General features: G+C 45.6%; 1 pseudogene; it reads left to right on the plus strand.

Annotated features, from left to right (window-relative positions):
• Positions 1-7178: 7178 nt before the first annotated feature.
• On the plus strand, positions 7179-10816 carry LOC119282489 (annotated as a pseudogene).
• Positions 10817-11572: the final 756 nt, after the last annotated feature.

Genomic DNA, 11572 nt, shown 5'->3' on the forward strand with positions numbered 1-11572 from the left:
AAATAGAAAAAAATAAATATAGCAGAAAAGAAAAAAACTATATAAAAAACTACTCAGAAATAAATAGAAGAAAAAATAGTTGTGATTAACTTTACTAAAAAAATGAGCATAGATGCGCTTATAGAGAAAATTCAATCTAAGTTCATAATAAATTTCTACAAACTTCAGAGAAATTCAGTATGAATTTAGGTCAAATTCCCTCTATAAGGGCATCTATTTTCATTTTGAGAGGAGCTCAACAAGGCAGAGAGGGAGGGGCTTATAAACCGGTGTGAGTGCCCTTCGGTGGACGAGGTGGGACTAAACTCTGACGCGACGAGGACCAACCCTTTGGTCCCGGTTCGTGGCACCAACCGGGACCAATGGTGGTGGGCCAGGAGCTAGGCCCTTTAGTCCCAGTTCGTCCCACCAACCGGGACCAAAAGGCCCAGACGAACTGGGACCAATGGCCCACGTGGCCCGGCCGGCCCCCGGGGCTCACGAACCGGGTCAAATGCTCCCATTGGTCCCGGTTCTGGACTGAACCGGGACTAATGGGCTGGCCCTGCCTGGACCATTGCCCCCTTTTCTACTAGTGAAGGTGACCATAGAGAAATGCATTGGTTTGCTTCGTGGAAATGATGCATACCGTAAGCAAGAGGAGGTATGGGTTTTAGAGATTTACATAATTTTAATATGGCGATGTTAGCTAAACAATGTTGGAGATTATTGGAGGATCCAGATTCGCTTTGTGCCAGAGTTTTGAGAGCCACCTACTACCCTGATGGAAATCTGTTAAAAGCAAAGTTGAAGAGTGGAAACTCATTTACTTACAAAGTATCATTGCTGGGCTAGAAACTTTTAAAAGGGGATGTATTTGGAGGATAGGAGATGGAACCCAAGTGGACATTTGGGAGGATCATCGGGTGTCTACAAGTCTGAGCAGGAAAGTAATGACACCAAAAGGTAATATTTTGGTGACAAAGGTCTGTGATCTGATCGACTGAGTAACTGGTTTATGGGATGAAGTTCTAACCTGAAGTATTTTTTGGCCAATTGATGCGACTAGAATTTTGGAGATTCCAATGGCACCATCAGGTATGGAAGATTTTTTTGCATGCATGGTACTCCCTCCGTCCGAAAAAGTTTGTCCCTCTGCTTGTCATTCAAATGGGTGTATCTGGCACTAACTTGGTGCAAGATACATTCATTAGATGGACAAGCTTTTTCGGACGGAGGGAGTACCATACTGAGAACGCGATTTTTAATGTTCGCTCAGAGTATCATGCGGAATGGAGCTACCACTTCGGTAGACATGAAAGAAACTTACTCGGCGCTGATGGATCACATGTCAGCCACGTGTGGAAGATGCTTTGGGACCTTAATATCCCGGCAAAAATTATGATATTTGGGTGGCGAGCACTATATGGAGTGATTTTCCTTGCCAAGGTGTGATTGCAAATAGGCATATTACAAATTATAGTGCGTGCGCTCTCTATCATGCAGGATGTGATGATATTATGCATCTATTCATTAAGTGTACCCGAGCCAGAGAAATATGGGCAAAGCTCGGTATACAGGAAATAATACAACATGCAACGGCTCTGGATAGATTGGAGGTGTCAGCCTTCGAAAACACAATTTGTATGAGGGGCCCATGGAATTCTTTGGATGACATTGGGCTACCGGAATAATATTAATTGTTGCATGGTACATTTGGTGGGAGAGGCAACAAATCATTCATAATGAACCTGTACAGACACCTCATAGTTCAGCCATGGCCATTGGGGCTCTTGCGGAAAACTATGCTTGTGCAAAGAAGAAGGTTGCTCCAGGATTGTGACGTGGCTGGACGTGCCCTCCGGAAGGCCTAATGAAAGTGAACGTTGATGCAACTTTTGATGTTGATGAGGGAAGAGGAAGCACAGGAGTCATTGTGAGAGACTCGCGTGGAAAATTTGTGGCGGCATCCTGCTTGTGGTTCCCGCATGTGGCTGATGCAATAACGGCTGAAGCATATGCTTTGAGAGAGGGTTTCACCCCTAGCTCAACGGAGGTATCTCAGCTTCTTCGTCCGCAGCTATATTTTATGACTGCACTTTACTAGTTGTAAGTTTTGCTCAGATCAAATATGAACATTGCAATAGCGAATGTAATGAAGTAGCTCATATCCTGGCCAGGAATAGTTGTGAAAGGTTTAAAACCAATGTGTGGGATGGTGACCCACCTAGTTTTATCATGCCAGTGATGATAAACGATGTATCAGTTTTTGAAATCAATAAAGCTAGCCCAATGGCATTCCCTAAAAAAAACCTTTCCCTACCTGTCCAGTGTAGGCAGAGCGTCCTGGCGAAAGTCCTTCCTGTTTTCCTCTTAAACAATAGGCGTGGTTTTTTTTAGGGGTAATAGGCGCAGGGTGGGGGTCTCAACCGGACGAGCTCCTGCAAGAGCGGTGGCCCACTTTCTAGTTGGACTGAAGCGATTTTCTGAACACAAATGCTTAAAGCCTTAAATAGCTTTACCTATTTGAGGCGAAATTCTTTAAATTTTCGTTTTTCATTTTAAAAACTCTAAAAACTCGATGTGCTTTCCATTTTTGAAAAAACAAAAATTCCTATTTTTAGAGGGGAATTTAAATTTCCCAAGTGCATTTGTGTATTGGTAGCATGGCATTTTTTTCTGTAAACCATGACATTATTTCTCTTCCAACACTTGGCATCTTGCGTTTTTCATTATTAATATCATTGCATTTTTCATTATTATTAACATGGAATCTTTGATTATTAAGTGGACTGCATTTCTATTATTGGGTGCATGACATTTTTTATTATTAATAACATGGCTTGTATTATTATTATTATTATTATTATTATTATTATTATTATTATTATTATCGCGGGAAAGGAACTTTCATTGATCAAGCATAGTGATTACAATCAGAGTCAACTATGCGCTATCTCCATAGCGGAGTTACAAAGCGAGCAAACGGTGCGTTGTTGCGAGCGACCCATAGACACAAGGGTATGACTGGCCACATTCGCGTACCTACTAATTTTAGCTAAAATAATGTTCCTTTCACGATCCAAAGTCGGAGCAAGCTTTTGTACACCCACACGACAACAGCGTACCGTGCATCTCTCTTGTTAGAGGCGACGACGTCACGACATCCTCGCCCTCGCACATCGATGAGCGCTACATGAGAAAAAGAAAGCGGCAATGCGGCGAATTGGGTGAGGTTCTTCACCCCAACTCGTTTGCAATTCAATTCATTTTGGTGAAAAACAACTCTAATTTGAAAAATAGGGTTCATCCAAATTTGGGTATTTTGCTAGGGTTTCAGATTTTGGGAATTCCTACTGTTTGTGTACTCTTGATCACTTTCTTCTAATTTGCTAATCAAAAATGGAATCAGTAAATGTGATCAATTTTAAACAAACAGCATACTGTGTGCATTAATGCTTAACTTTGATTAATTAAACCTGATGAACATAATTAGTTGTACTGATCTCTAGCAATTTATAGTAACCCGACACACAAATTACTAAGTATAGTTTCACTAATCCCCACAAAACGAAGAGTATAGTTTCACTACATTCCCCACTACTCTCCCCCGAGTTGCCAGGGAGGTCTTGAGACCGTCGTGTTGGTCGATCAAGAAACATATGCAGTATTGTCACTCAAATTTCTCATTTCAATGACACACTACTACTTCACGCTGATGGAAGAAATATTCCATTCTTGTATTGCGAATTTTCTTCTCAGATTTATGATCTTGCCGACAAGTGTATGTGCTAATCAATAGATTAATGTGTAGCTGACCACTTGCTGCATGACTAATTATTTAATCAGGACCACTACCAACTTCTGTACGTTTTTTTTTGAAACGGAGACAAAAGATTTGCCTCATCGATTAATTAAGCAGAAGAGAATTGCCCAGTTAATTAACAGAAAACCGGGCGAAAATCGATACAAACCCATCACATGTGGACTACTCACAAAGCATGCAACCACATAAGCGCATGATCAGCAACACCCACCAATCCCCACAACACGCAACGACCACCAACCCACTGCTACATTGCAAAGAAATCCCCGACGAGAGAATCCATTGAAGACCACAGGCACCACGAGAATCCAAGGAATCATCAAGCAGCTGCGGACGCCTTTCCCGTGGCGTCACTCTTCTTTGTTTGGATTCTAAGGGCCTCCTCCATAATCTTCTTTCCAGATCCGGGGCTAACCCTCTTCAAACGTGCAAGCAAGCTGTGAAGCTCAACCTGAAATGAGAATCTAATCGACCTTCTCACGCACAGTCATCACCTTTCCTGCAACCACGTGCGGGTCAATAACCTCAACATCGGAACCTCCACGGTCCACAAAGGCGAGTGGCTGACTGGGCGTCGAATGATCAGGCGCTAACATACCGAACGCCTCAATATCATCAGCCACAGGTGTCACCGACACAATGAACTCAGGCACCTCTAATTGCCCACATGACAAAGGCAAATCATGTCCCTCACATGAGTTCGCCGACGAGTCGACCTCCATATGCTCAACAGAAAGAGACGGAGTAGGTCTCACACATTGGTGTTGAAGCTCGGGCATGATCTGCAGCACCGGGGCGACGACCACGGCGACGGTGGCCTCGCCCGCGGCAGACAATGGCGAAGAACTGACCCCAACACGAGGGGAGAAACAACCGAAGAGCTCTGTCCCATTGTCTTCCGCGGAACCAACATCGAAAACACCAGAAGGACGCGGGATCAGAGCAGTCAGCAACATAGCCGGCACGAGGGAGAGCTTGCCGAGAGTAGCCTCCGCCCGCTCTAGAAAGCTCTCAACACGTGCAACCAGACCTTGCAACACTTTGGACTGATCTGCCATGAACTGCAGCTCCACACCAGACGAGACAGTTGAGCCTGTGATACCAGAGACGACAGACGCCCAAGATCCACGACGAGGCGCCTCAGAGGGAAGCACAGACTTCAAGGGACCTTCATAGGAAGTTGGAGCTTGACGATGCGCGATCGCAATGTCGAGGCGCGGCATGACAAGGCATGCCAGCGAGCTGAGAGGACGCCATGGGTTGCTGCACTCGCGCGCACGGTGACCGTTCTCTAAACAGCGGGAGCATCGAAATGGATCTCTGCAAACCGCTGCACGGTGCCCAGGAGCAAGACGTCTGCAGCATCTGTCGTGAAGCCACGCGGGAATGGGACGAGGAACCAATGTCAGGGCCGGCGATGCCGGACGCTGCGGACCACGCCGTGGCAGCACCTCCTGCCATCCCCCCCTTGCGTCCGGCTCGTGCCCCACACACACCTCGGCAAACGCGGGCTGCTCCCGATCCAACTCGGGCTGAGTAGTTGACGAGAATGATGGCAGGACGGGGAGGTGGCCAGACGGAGCAGCGGCGTCGTCGTCAACTTCTTCGACGGCATGTGAGCTACACGAAACAAGTTGCTCCGTGTCTAATCCCGTTGCAGTCCCGGCAGGACACGGGGGTGGCACGACTTGAGCAGGAGTCAAGGATGATGAAGCGGCTCCGGCAAGAGTCGCGGACGGCGCTTTGGAAGCCGCAGTAGGGGGTGATGGCACGGCGCCGGCAGGAGCCATGGGTGGCGCTTCCTCAGCAGCAGTCCGGGGCGATGGTGCGGCGCCGACAGGAATCATGGACGCCGTTGCGTCAGCAGAAGCCGGGGATGGGGGGCGCCCAAGCAGCGGCGGCAGTAGGGACCCAAGCCCACCATCCATCAGGCCAGGGGCACACCGAGTTGGAGGAGCGGGCATCATGGCGACGCCAGTCGAGGGAGGCCGGGAGCCCAGCAGAGGATGCATGCCCGCATCCATCGCGGGAGATGCAGCGACAACGGGCCTCTCGGCGCGACCAGCGCGGGCCAAGCGACCACCAGCGGCTGGGGCGGCCTTGCGGGAGGCAAGAGCGGCCGCGGCGAGCGCGGCGGCAGCAGCCGAGGCGGTCGACGGACCCGGAGATGACGAAGCAGATGCGAGAGCCATGGCAGGCAGCATAGCGAGAGCTCGAAGGAGAGAGGAAGTGCAGTCGAGAGAGGACGCGGAGAGCAGCCCGGATCTGATCTTGGCGGATGTAATGACGGCTGGAGGGAGGAGATCAATGGGGCGCCGCCGGCCGCGGGCGCAGGGTCGCGGGAGCCATGGCGCGGCGCTCTTGGTCACGGCAGAACTTCTGTACGTAAGAGCAAATTAAAAAGAGTCGTTGTAGTTGTATGAAGTAGGAATGCGACAAGTCTTATAATGAAATTAACGTATTAGTATGGGTTGTCCTGTGCATCCAGTCTAGCATGGGACCAGTTTCATTGGCAACTTGCACGCTGCACTGCAGCAGCTTGAGTAGCAAGCCTGTACTGCATTCAGTGTTGCACGCGCATGTCTACAGTTCAATGGGTCCAAGGTTGAAATAATGACACCATACTCGATAACGAAAGAAGGTATAGCATCTCGTTTACTATGATTGACTGAATACTCATATCAACAAGGAATTTTTGCATTTTCGGGAGTCGTTCACAAGGAACCTTAAAGTTAAGCGTGTTTCGCTTGAGCAATTTGAGGATGGGTGACCAACCCGAAAGTTGATACCCTGTCTGCACAAGCAAGGATCAAGTGTGCAGCAGCTGACGCCTTCGCCCCGCGCCGCTGATGGTGCCGTGCCGTGAGTGCTACCGTGATGCCTTTTTTTAGTTCTACTCAACTTGTCTCATGAGTTATGAAAAAATTGAGCGATAAACCGGAGCAAATCTGTCTTTGAGCACCAACGGCTTACGAAACAACATATCAAAAACAACTTAAACCCGGTACACACCGACGGATGCCACATGACATGAGATACTGGCGTCGGTGTTGTCGTCATCACCCATCATGTCCACGACCCTGTGATTCCATCTCCGCTGGCTACGAAACGCAAGACCGCAACGCAACCAAAGTCTTTCCTAATTTGGTCTCGGTCTTTACAGGTTTGGTCTACGGTCTTCACACCACTCAAACGCCGGTCAGTCAAGCATAAAGTCTTTAGTCTCTCTCGCCGGCTAACTAAATACAGACATCCCAGCACATCACCATGAATGTGATGTTGATATATAGGAGTGACTCGGTGTTCCATTATTTTGCATAATAAATAAGAAACCATCAAGGATCTTGTGCCACTGCCCTGCGTAAGCTAGTCGATGGACATGGTTATCGTCCCCATCCTTCTCCTGCTGCTCCTGCCCTTCGTTGGTGCCCAATGGTTAGTGTGCGATGACAGCGGCAACTATGCATCAAACAGCACCTACCAAGCCAACCTCATGCTCCTTTCGTCCAGCCTCCCCAACAAGGCTGTGTCCAACACCAGCCTCTTCGCCACCGCCACCGTGGGCCATGCTGCGGATATCATCTACGCCCTTACGCTCTGCCACGGGGACATCACCGACGCCTCCGACTGCGAGAGCTGCGTGGCTGCCGCCTTCAAAGATGCGCAGCTGAGCTGCCCGTACAATAAGGAAGCCAGCACGTACTACGATTACTGCATGCTCAGGTTCTCCAACCATAATTTTCTCCTTGCCAACAGTACCGAAGATCAGATGAAGTGGATCAACCTCCGGAACACCCTGAACTTCACGACAGGTGTCGACTCCATCACGCACTTGCTGTTCATGCTTCTGAACAGCACGGCCCAAGCGGCTGCAAACAGCTCGAGGAGGTTCACCACCTCACGCTTAGGCGTCAACAGCGTCCCAACGATGTACTGCTTTATGCAGTGCACGCCCGACCTCACGCCCGACGACTGCGCGGCTTGCTTACAGCTTGTTTTGAAGCATACGCTCAAGTTCCTAGATGGAGCGCAAGGTGGTCGAATTCTTGGGAGATGGTGTAGCATGAGGTACGAGCTATACCACTTCTACGAAGGGGTCCCCATGCTTGCAATTCCGGCGGTCAATGGCACTACGCCAGCGCCCACGCCTGCTACCAGGTACCCACATTCCCAGTCACATCCACCAGCTGCTGCGCCTCTCCCGGAGGCGCAGGCAACAGTTCAAGAACAACAGGGTATGTAAACTCCTCACCCTTTCCAGGACATACTTAATTGGACATGCCAACACTGCTTCTATTTGATTATAATTGATTCAGAAAAATTATGGAGAAAAGCTTTTTAAATGAGGGAATTCCCTCGAACTTTGCGTTGAGATGCATACAGCCAGTAAAAATAAATTATTTGTACTGATATATAGACTCCCTCCATTCCAAATATTTGTCATGGTTTTAGTTCAAATTTGAACTTAAACCATGACAACTACTTTGAAACGGAGGGAGTATAATCTATACTAAATTATCTTTCATGGCAAGCTGATTTACTCTTGCACATGATGGTAATCTCCACTTACAAAAATCGCTTATTAGATCTTTATGATAAGTAGCTTCTTAAATACGTCCTAGCACTATTTACACAGGTACTAGCAGACAGAGCTTAGAACAGATGAATAAAAATAAATAAATAGAAGAACTAAGTTTTTAAAAAATAAGCTAAGTGAATCAAAGAGAAAATGAGGTTCATTGACTAAGGGGTAAACCGCTAGAATCGGAACGGTTCAAAGGTCACGGAAAAATGGGTGAAATTTCCTTTGTCAATTATATGGCTGACCCATGTTTAATTTGTCAAGCTGATTTTCCATTATTGCCTAGCAGAAAAATATATTTTCTCTATCACTAAATGAATCCATGTTTATTTATACTATATGAGAACTATACATGATTTAGTCTTTTTTTCCCTTAGGACGCAACTCACGCAAGAGGGTGTTGTGGATTATTGCTGTGGTGGCTCCACTACTGTCAATACTGTTATCTGTTATGTTGTATGGATGAGAAGAAGAAGAAGACAAGGTTTGTTCCAATGATGGCTCATTCACGAACATGTTCCTCGAAAAACTGAAATTTATTAATGTAGCCAGCTAGGTTAAGTTTCAGTCCCAGATTAATGATGTATATTTGTATGTTCTCTCAATTTAGGAAAAGTAAACTTAAACGACCAGCTGGCTGCCACAAATAGACCGGAAGAAGACGAACTGGTCTGGAGGTTGGAGGAGAAGAGTTCAGAGTTCACTCTCTTTGACTTTTCTGAGATATTGCATGCTACACATAACTTCTCCAAAGAAAATCTACTTGGACAAGGTGGTTTTGGCCCTGTCTACAAGGTAAATGCATTGTCTTGAAAAGATTCAATTCTAAGTTCATTATAAAATATATATAGTAACGATTACCCTGAATAAATCTAATGTTGGCTGGCCATTAATAAATACATCTTGCATGTACGCTGAAAATACATAGTACTTTGCAGAAATAAAAGTTCAGAAAATCTTGATAACTTGTTTATTTTTTCTTATTTTGCAATGGATGACTTGTAATCCTTATTTTGTCATTTCAATAAAAAATGATGCCTCCAATTTTGTTTTGTACATATTTACAGGGCCAATTACCGGATGGAATGCAAATTGCAGTCAAAAGGCTTGCCTCGCATTCAGGACAAGGTTTTACAGAATTCAAAAATGAAGTAGAACTTATTGCAAAATTACAACACAATAATCTTGTCAAGCTCTTGGGATGCTGCATTCAGGGAGAGGAAAAACTATTGGTGTACGAGTATTTTCCAAATAAGAGCTTGGACTTCTTTATATTTGGTATGCATAGTGTGTTTTTAATAATATTTTGCATTGTGGTCCATACATGCTATAAAATGCACTCTCTAATGTGCAGAAAGAAACAGGACAACTTTTATTGATTGGAACAATAGACGTGCGATAATTGAAGGGATAGCCAAAGGTCTTCTGTATCTCCACAAGCACTCTCGGTTACGCATCATACACCGAGACCTTAAGGCCAGCAACATTCTCTTGGACCAGGACATGAATCCTAAAATTTCTGATTTTGGCCTAGCAAAATATTCAGCTCCAATGATACTCAGGGAAGCACAAAGAGGGTAGTAGGAACATAGTAAGCATATTCCTCAATTACAAATTACAACATAAGTAGTGCCTACAGTACCATTAATTAGTTGACGAACCGAATCATATATTTTGATATAATATTTTCTTGTGCTTCTAACTCATTTCAGTGGTTATATGTCTCCGGAGTATGCATCTGAAGGCATTTACTCAATCAAATCAGATGTGTTCAGCTTTGGTGTGTTACTTCTTGAGATCCTTAGCGGAAAAAGGAATTCGGGTTTCTATCAGTACGGAGACTTTCTTAACCTTCTTAGATATGTGAGCATTTTCTAAACCCTCGTGTGTTTAGCGTGTTACTTTTGTACTTCCTCCATTTCTAAATATAAGCATTTGTAGAGATTCCACTATGGACCACATATGGATGTATATAGATGCATTTTAGAGTATAATTCACTCATTTTGCTCTATATGTAGTCCATAGTGGACTCTCTACAAAGACTTATATTTAAGAACAGATGGAGTACTGGACTTATAAGTTTTATCATGTATATTCATACGATGAAGATACTTTCTCGCTTTCTGCAGTCATGGCAACTATGGGAAGGAGGAACATGGGCTAAGCTTATAGATGCATCAATTGCAAAGGAGATCTGTACATCAGATGCTAGGAGGTACATTAACATTGCATTGATGTGTGTACAAGAGAGTGCAGATGATCGACCCACCATGTCAGATGTTGTTGCAATGTTAAACAGCGAGAGTGTTATTCTTCCAGAACCAAATCATCCAGGATACTTCAACCTAAGGGTATCTAAGACACATGAATTTCTTTTCCATGTAGTAGCAATGATGTAACCATCACTGAGGAGCAACATGGCAGATAGTTGATTACTCCATTTCAGTTGTTAATGAACATAAGCACACAATCATATTGGTGTACGAGTTGTACACTAAAACCACACCAAGATTTTGATGTTAATTACTGTACCTACTGATGTACAAACATTTCTAAATTAATTAATGCTTAAATAAGCCTAGAATAGCTAGACATACCAGGTGAATAAACTTACACTACTACAGAACATAACATCATGCAGGGGCCAAACCCTGCATTGCACACAATACTCTGTCATGTCTCTAAGTCTAGAGTGACTTACTCCTCCACAGTTACTCACCGTTTTCCCATCCCCATTGTCAACCTCACCGATCTTGCCTTCCTTCAACCCGATCAGGTCCTCCTCACCTTCTTGCTCAGCCCGCCGGGTCCTCCTCAGCGCGGCCGCGCTCGCCAGTTGGGTTTGGGAGAACAATTGCAATGGTTGTCGTGTCGTGCTTCGGCCGAATGAGGAAGGTGCCGGGAGGACCCCAAACCCAACAATATCATCACCGCCACCTCACAGGCCTCCAGCAGCGGGATTCACCATGACCTTATTAGCATGTGTGGGTAGCCAATGGATAAAGCACAATCAGAGAGGATGGCCGCCACGATCTCGTCGCCACACACGACATGCTATCGTGTGGTACCAGCCTTCGTGCTGATGAATATAGCCATGCTCGGTGTGTTTGTTCTTGTGTGTGCTGGTGTTGATCCAATACATTCAGTTTATCTCATATTATGTTTATGCCAATATATTATTATG

Source organism: Triticum dicoccoides, chromosome 3B, assembly GCF_002162155.2.
Source record: "Triticum dicoccoides isolate Atlit2015 ecotype Zavitan chromosome 3B, WEW_v2.0, whole genome shotgun sequence".
Taxonomy (NCBI): domain Eukaryota; kingdom Viridiplantae; phylum Streptophyta; class Magnoliopsida; order Poales; family Poaceae; genus Triticum; species Triticum dicoccoides.